A 9,401-nucleotide genomic window follows, 5' to 3' on the forward strand; every position below is an offset into this window, starting at 1 on the left:
CAGCACCGAGTCAGCTGCAGAGGGAGGCAGAAAAGGCTGTCCCAGTAGGCAGAACAGGCTCCTGAGCCACGTTGGTATTTATCACATTTGAGTAACAGGATCTTAAAGGTTTTCATAGTAATACTTAAGCTGTGTATACAGAATATGTGTGGGCACACCGTGGCGTGTTGTATAAAACCTATAGAAATTGCTTAGAAAATCATATTATCTAATGTCAAATTCTTCAGTGTTTAGAATTGGTGATTATATCGGAAGTATCTCATGGAAAACTAAGATGAATCTCAAGAGTACATTTCCATAACCTGACCTCAGGAATGCGACTTCTTTAGCAAAAGTTTCTTACATCATACAAAGAAAAACAGTTTATTTTTACACACACACACACACACACACACACACACACACACACACACACGCATGCAATCATGTGTAATGATTTTCCTTCAAAAATGTTTTTATATACTTCATTCTATTTCTTTAACCTTTTCCTAGATTGGAAATATATACTTAGAAAAATGTTTAGACTGTATAGTTACTATCTGGAAATGAAAATCTAACATTCATACCGGAGTAGAGATACTTGCAGTCTCAGAAGCTCCTGTGATGTTCTCCCTCATAAGCTTATCCTTCCCAGAATGCCATTATCCTGAATTATCACTTTATTGCCAGTGTTTTTACTTGTAAAGAGTGTAAGTTAGTGTCATGTAATTATTGAAATATGTGTCCTTGTCTTTAAAACCCCAAAGCTACAGAACAGTGACCAGGTGGTACCCGGAACGTTTTCACACTCTTTAGCCAGATTCCCAATTTTAATGTTTTACTATGTTTTCTTTGTGTCTTTATCTCTATGAATGTATATATGATGCACGTGCACATGTACATATGTGTGTGTATTTGCTGAGCCATTGAAATAAATGGGAAACCATGAAAAAATATTCTACAATATATTTCATAGTGTTGTTTTATGGATAAAATAAGGAGCAAATACTAAGGACCCCATGATCACTACCAATTACTAAAATGTAATAGGAAATAAAACCAGCCTTTTCTTTTTACCACTGTAAGTTCTCAGTTGGAAAACCGAGCCTACATGAGAAAAGCACATACAATTGTTGAACTTAAGTCTTCTGTTTCATATGTGAGTAAGGAGATGAAAACCCCAAGAAGTGGTTAAAATTGTGAGAAGTGAAATGTTGTAGGGGGAAATGTAATAACACAAACTGGCTTTTCACTGTCACTACTAAACTGTGAGAAATCTAGCAGGCTGATTTATTCATATTCCTTCCTACTTGTATCCATTTGTAAGTTGTGGATGTAGCTGTCCTTGGCAGTAGGAAGTCTACTTGCTTCAAAAAATCTTATCAGTTGCTATAGGAGAAAGTGAGAAATTTTATACTATACTTGCAATTTATCTATTTCTTTCCTCTAGAAATGTTCAATACATTGAAGTGCTACATTTCAGTAATAAGATAACCTTCTACATCTCATAATTTCTAGATTTTTTGGTCTGTATTGGAGATGTTATAACTCTTTCTAAATGAGTTGGTCAAGTAGGTTAGCTTAGGACCAAACTTGATTTCTGCTTCTATTACTTCTTAGGTATAGAATCCTGAGTAATTACCTAAGCCTCTTAGAGACTGTTTCTTCTGATGATGATTAAATCACTCATAGGGTTATGGGGAAAATGAATTAGCTGATGCATATGGGCTTAAAACATAGTGACCCTTCATCATTTAGCTATCATCATTAAATGAATGTAGGAAGGGAAGAGCAGTTGAATAGAAGAACTAGTACCACAGCTACCTTGACAACCTAGGCATCATTACACTATATCTGAATCATCCACATACATCTGCATGTGTGTTTTCTCTGTCTAGACAACTCTTGAGTTTTTGTGGCCTAGCCTGCGTCTCATTTCTCCCTCCACTGGCTCAATCCTTTGCCAGTCTCTCCCTTTCTGGATTCCTATAAGTTGGTTTTGTTAGTTCATTGTGATCAGTCACTGTTTAAATCTGTTGTATCGTTATAACTATGTGAAAAGGCACAACAATGGAGAGTTTGAAAGAATCAGTATTGGAGAGGAGTTAGGTTGAACAGGGGTGAAAAGATGGGTAGATGGATTGCAGGAAATTGTTAAAATATAGTTTTGTTTAGTTTTTTTTTGAGAATTAAATATACATATGTTGATCCTATCGACTGCTCACTTATCTTCTCTAACTCCCCCCTTGTACCTCTCTGTGATGGTTTGAATGAGAATGGCCCCCAATAGACTCATATATTTGAATGATTGATACCTAGATGGCAAAAAAAAAATATTTGGGAAGTATTATTAGGTGTGGACTTGTTGGAGGTGCGTCACTGGGTGTAGACTTTGAGGTTTCAAAAGTGGTCCTCAGACCCAGTTGGCTTTCTCTCTGCCTTGTGCCCATGACTCATGAGGCAATCTTTCAGTTTCTGGTCCAGCATCATGCCTGCCTACTTGCTGCCATACTCCAGGCCATGACGACCACAGACTCTAACCCTCTGGAAATCTGAGCTCCAATAAACTCTTTTATAAGTTTTCTTTGTTATGGTATCTTTTCACACCAGTAGAAAAGTAACTAAGGCAGAAACTGGTACCAGGGACTGGATTATTGCTGTTACAGACGTGACCATGCTGTTTTCTGGAAGAACGTAGAAGACATTCGGATTTTAGACTAAAAAGGCAGTCAGAAAATGTAAGTGGAGCTTAATGGGTTTCCATAGTAGGAGCTTGGAAGATAGAAATTCTGAGAGCAAATAGGGGCTGTGGGGACTCAGGTCAAGATGCTTCATAGGAGAACAATTTTAGCAACTGGACTAGAGAACACTCTTACGTTATTCTCAAAAAATGTGAAGTTCCTTACATCTTAATGCTGGAGTGCTGATTGGCTTGATCTCATGCACATAACCACAATTTCTGTGAGTTCATGGATGCAATGTCCTTATCATATTCAGAAGATAGTGTTTTGCAGCAGGCTTCCCCGACTCTGACTCTTACCATGTTTTCTATCACCTCTTTGCAATGTTCCCTGAGCCTACGGACCAGGGAACATGATACAGATGTTTTACTTAGGAGTGAGCCTGCCATTAAAACTTATTCTCTACACTTTGACCAGTTACACCATGGAGGACTTTCAGATAGTAAAAACATTCTATGTGACAGTACAGTGGTCCATGCCATTATCTGTGAGTCCAAATTTGTAGGATACAAAGGGTGAATCCTAAAATAAACAACGGATTTGAGATTTTTAATTACATCATTTACAACCTCTTCCCTTCCTCTTCCTCCCTGTAAACTTTCCCTTGTATTCCCTCTTGCTCTTTTCCATATTTGTAGCTTCTTTTTAAAATTGTTGTTATACATTTTCTTGTATATTCCTAAATATATAAATACATTACCCTCATATAATGTTACTTGCATGTATGTGTTTTCTGGGCTGATCATTTGGTAGTGGATAGCCAATTGGTGTGCTCTTCCCTAGGGACGATTGTTTCTTCTGTTCTCAGCTTCTTATAGTACTTTGTCTAGGGTTGAAACCTCGTGAGCTCTTGCTTATCCATGTTGGGAAGCCTATTGGTGTTGTCTTTATTCAGCTCATGTTTAGGCAGCCATGATGGTGAGACTTTATGGGTGTAGCTTCTGACATTACCATGAGCCATGCTATTACAGCAAACTCATGGTTCCTCTAGCTCTTTCAATCTTCTGCCCCCTGTTCTACAATGGTCTCTGAGTCTTAGGTGCAGGAGTTGTGTTATAGATATATCAGTTGGGATGGAGCTCCACAGCTCTGCATTTTGATTGGTTTTGATTTTCTGTAATGGTCTCCATCTGTTATAGAAATCTCCTTGATGAGGGCTGGGAATTACCTTTATCTATAGGTATATTAGGTGTAAGGATAAATATTTACAATGTAGTTAGGGATTATGCTGATTTAGCTTCACCTCTAAGATCCATGACTTCCAGAGTAGTTGCCTAGTTTTCCTGTACCAGCTATGATTTCCCTCTTGTTAGGTGGGTCTTATGTTCAATTAGTGAACTGATTGTTATTGACAAAGTGTGCATATTATCATTGCTCTATTAGGTAATTGTGTTATTGTTGTGGTTCACATCTATTCTAGCTTTGTGCCTTCTCTCCACTGGACTTCGGGTTTTCATGAGTCAATAACATGGTAGGTTTATGAGTTACAACAAATACAATACTTTGGTGTGTGCGTTTGACAGTAGGGAAATCTATTCATATCGACAAGGATTGTATGGGAGAGCTTTGTAAGGTTCCCTTGATTATTCCATAAACCTAAAAGTGCTCTAAGCTTATATGTGCTAAGAAGACAAAAATATTTTTAGTAATATATTGACATCTCTAGTTTTTAAAGCTTCTTCAAACTGTGCTAGGACTCATGGGTCCTGGAAGAAGTTACAAAGCTTTAGTTATTTTTCTATAATTTTAGAACTATAAGAAAATGCTTTCTTCATTTTTGTTTACCTCTGCTGTGCTGCTCTGTATTTACACCACTCTGCCAAAATATCCTGGAGAGTGTACCTGGCTTTGATTAGGCCAGCAGATACATTTTTTTATTCGATATAATTTTTTATTTACATTTCAAATGATTCCCCCTTTTCTAGCCCCCCACTCCCTGAAAGTCCCATAAGCCCCTTTCTCTTCCCCTGTCCTCCCACCCACCCCTTCCCACTTCCCCATTCTGTTTTTGCCAAATACTGCTTCACTGAGTCTTTCCAGAACAAGGGGCCACTCCTCCTTTCTTCTTGTACCTCATTTGATGTGTGGATTATGTTTTGGGTATTCCAGGTTTCTAGGTTAATATCCACTTATTAGTGAGTGCATACCATGATTCATCTTTTGAGTCTGGGTTACCTCACTTAGTATGTTGTTCTCTAGCTCCATCCATTTGCCTAAGAATTTCATGAATTCATTGTTTCTAATGGCTGAATAGTACTCCATTGTGTAGATATACCACACTTTTTGCATCCATTCTTCTGTTGAGGGATACCTGGGTTCTTTCCAGCATCTGGCAATTATAAATAGGGCTGCTGTGAACATAGTAGAACATGTATCCTTATTACATGGTGGGGAATCCTCTGGGTATATGCCCAGGAGTGGTATAGCAGGATCTTCTGGAAGTGAGGTGCCCAGTTTTCGGAGAAACCGCCAGACTGATTTCCAGAGTGGTTGTACCAATTTGCAACCCCACCAGCAGTGGAGGAGTGTTCCTCTTTCTCCACACCCTCTCCAACACCCAGCAGATACATTTAAATTCTGTAGCCTTTAATTAGATGACATATAAAATGGCAAGGTTTAGTCTTGGAATTCTAGAAATGAAAGATCCTTGGATAATAACCTTAAGCTTCAAGAGCTTCTCCGATGCTCTTTACAGACATTTTCAGATGTGCATATTTCTTTGCCTTAGGTCTAAAGAAGACTGAACACCAGTTATAATCATGATTTCTAGCCCTGGCCCTTATAGCCAAAATTGTCAGTTTTCTTTCCTCTTTCATTTGCTGAATGTTGAAAATAAGACAAGCTTAGATGTCCTGAATTAAGGACACCAGGACCTCCACTAACAAGACTACTATTGTTTAGACAAGACCACTATTTTTTTTTTTAGATTTTTTAATTTTTTATTAGATATTTTCTTTATGTACATTTCAAATGTTATCCCCTTTCCTGGAGGGGGATACCCCCAAATCCCCCTATCTCATCCCCCCTCCCCCTGCTCACTAACCCACCCACTCCTGCTTCCCTGTCCTGGAATTCCTCTACACTGGGCATCCAGCCTTCACAGGACCAAGGGCCTCTCCTCTCCTCTCATTGATAGACAAGACCACTATTAGTTACAAGGTGGGAAATGCACTTTAGTTGGGTACCCAGCTGAAAGAATACCTGGATATTGATGAGGAGTCTTTTTTCACAGGCAATAAGAACACTTGCAATGAGCATGTTGGAACACGTGTTTTAGTCTGGTTATGTGCTATTTATATTTACCTCATTTAATCCTTATATATCACCTTATTGAGAGCAATCTATTTTCAGGCCCATTTTTCAGGTTAGAAAACTGAGGTTCAAATAATTTAGGCCGTTTTCTGAAGTTGTGCCATGTTAAATAAGATCTATTTGTTACAAGAGCTAGTCTTGTTAACCTCTCTCAGGTTTTACTGGTCCTTTATGATTGTTCTGTATTGAAGTACATTCTATTGAATTCTAACCTAATGGAAACACCAATCATATAGTAAAAGGCTTTCTTTAGATTTTGGGGTGTTTATATCATATAATGTCTGGCCAGTCTCCCAGATATATTTTAGTTCTCCACAGGTGAGCTTTCAAAAAATGTCCATAGATGAAATATACTGCCACTAGCAGATTCTTATCCACAGTTTCTCTTGGAATGTTGTCCACATGGGTATATGAAGTGTTTATGAACCTAGAGAATGATGATTGAAAATGAGGGTGGAAATCTTGCAAGCTACTTCTCTGATGAGGTTTCCAGTTCCCTGTGAGTCATGTGGGGCACTGATATAACTACACTCTTGTGGTACTAGGAACATTCTGTCTTGGGTCTTGGCTGTCATCAGAGGGGCTTGGAAGAGAAGTGTAGAGGGATGCAAATTAACCCAGATGCTTGGCGAAGGCCATCAGGAAGCCAGACTGCCTGAGGTCAGGAGACTTTCAGCTAGAAGCAATTGGCCTTTTCAGGTGTGTGATTCACAGTGGAGAAACATGCACTGGGAAAAACCAAGCAGAGCTCTGTTTATAGCAGAGTCCCTGTTCCAGGGCAGTCCAAACTGTCCATTGGACATACTGACTGCTGAAGGGTGGAAGCCTGACTAAAGATTTGCAGAATGCTTTTATGAGGAAGGTCAGTGTTGAGAGAAAGATAGATACATGAACACAGAGCATGGAAATCCCTTAAGAGTTGGATTTTTATTTTGCTCTTCTGGGAATTGCATAACTCACATTTCAAATTTGGAGGGAAAAACCAGTCTTTCAACTCTTCTCTGTGGCTGGCTTGGATATGAATCTTGAGACAGTTCTCCATGCCCACATTTCTACCTTTCCACCACCTCCATCCAGCAAGTTGTGTGTGGTGCCAGTCCTAGCCGTGGGAGCTTTGCATTAGAATTTGAAGTTTCAACATGTGTGTGTGTGTGTGTGTGTGTGTGTGTGTGTGTGTGTGTGTGTGGTGTTTTCACACATATACATGATTGGGGGAGAAACCCAAAATATTTTGGGGCTTTTTATGTAGCTTCATTTTAACCAACTTCAGCTCTTTTGCTGTATCCATCTACTAAAGAGAGGTTCGTGAGTAGTCAAAGAACTCTGATATTGGGTTAGACGTAGAACAGAAGCTGAAAAGGATGTGGATGTCTGTCAGGGCACTCATGGTCAGTTAAGGATGTTGGCAGTTGGTAGGGTACCTGCCTACCATGCATGAAGCCCTGACTTAAACACACAGTGCTGTATAAAACCAAGTGTTGTGGCTCACACTAGTAATCCCAGTACTCTAAGAAATAGAAGCAGCAGAATCAGAAGTTTGAGATGATTCTTGGATGCATAATGAATTCAATGGCAGTTTTTACTGCTTGAGACCAGAAAAAGAATTTCACAGTCTTGTGGAAGAGTCCAGTGTGAGAAAATTTAGGATAGAATAGGGAAAAGGGACAATATCATCAAAGGAGTTTGTCCTTAGGTATTGAAAACAGACTGTCTAAGAGACTAACACAGGGTGACTTTTACTAATGACTCTTTTTGTGTTATACTTCAAACCCAAATATCTTAGGGTTTCTGTTGCTCTGAAGAGACATCATGACCAAGGCAACTCTTATAAAGAAAATATTTAATTGGAGCTGGCTTACATTTTCAGAGGTTCAGTCCATTATCATGGGTTTGATGGGTTGAAAATTTGGGTTTCTCCCTATATATAGTTCCACTTCCTATGGGCCAACTATATCCAAACTACATCAAACCTACAAATAACTCCCAAACAAACCTATAAACATAGTACTTTTCACACTTAGAAAACAAATTTCTCTTTATTTTCTTCACCAAGAGATTTTTTTTTATAGTATAGAATAGAGTTTATTAAGAGTGTGCGGAGGGGAAGTAAGAGGGTGACAGAGAGAGGGAGAGAGAGAGAGAGAGAGAGAGAGAGAGAGAGAGAGAGAGAGAGAGAGAGAGAGAGAAGGGAGAGGAGGAGAAGAAGAAGAAGGGGAGGAATTATTAATAATAATAATAATAATAATAATAAATAAAAATAAAATTAGAGGCTGGCCATGAGCACATGGGCAGGCAGAGGGGAAGGAATGGGGAGAGAGAGGGGAACGGAAAGCAGAGAAAGAGCAAGAGAGGAGCAAGTCACCAAGAGATCTTTTTTCACTAAGAAAGAAAAAGAAATATGCACAATCCTGGCAACCTGAGGATAGACCTGGGCATGCTCTACCCTAGGGGCAGCCAGAGAAGAGCCTTGTCTTCTAGAGAGTTCATACAGTTCTGACAGTTTTTGGTAGTTAACCTTGCATGGGAGATTGGAGACAAGAAAATGGTGCTAAGTGATCCTTATCACCACATTTTACCCAGGATTACTTAACTTAAATGGTGCATATTTTTCTTTATGTAAATCTAAGTCTCATGTCAGAATCCCAAATATGGACTTGAAGGGGTAGTCACTGGATCTTTTTCTTTTCAATATAGACACATTGAATAAATCTCCCTTTTATAATGTCCACTATTTCTTGCTTGCTTAGCTCAAACACTGAGGGCAAGTGGATGAATCTGGCTTGTTAAGTCTGAACCCAGGTTTTAGCCCTAACACTAGTTACAGCTCTAATAAATTTATTAATATGAAGATAATCTAAATCCTTTATATGGAAAATTGGAATCTCAGACAAATTCCAAGAGGAAAAGGAGATATTAGCCTTCAAAAGTCTTACTTACTAAATCTATATTATATATAGGTATATGTGCACATGTGTATGCATATGCATGTGTGTGTGTGTGTCTCATGCATGGTGTCCCAATGTCTCATGCATGGTAAACATATGCTCTAACATTGAACTAACTCCTCAACCAAGTCCATATTAACATTTGGAAACTGATTTCTTCTGCATGATAATATCTTATGGTCAATGTCTCTGGTAATGAAACCAACTTAAAGGCAGTAGGATACAAGCCATAATCATGTTGGGGTTAAATCTGCCCATACCTATTCAGAAAAGTATAACTGCCCCTTTCTATCTCTTTTCTAAATGTGCTTTCCTTAACACTTTGGCTTTCACCCCAGTTTTCAGGCTTCCTTACTCTTTCCCTAAATGCTCCCTCCCCACAATGTGACTGTTTGACCCCCAGGCTAGGTTAAACAACAAGGTC

This window comes from Apodemus sylvaticus, chromosome X (genome assembly GCF_947179515.1).
Source record: "Apodemus sylvaticus chromosome X, mApoSyl1.1, whole genome shotgun sequence".
Classification (NCBI taxonomy): Eukaryota; Metazoa; Chordata; class Mammalia; order Rodentia; family Muridae; genus Apodemus; species Apodemus sylvaticus.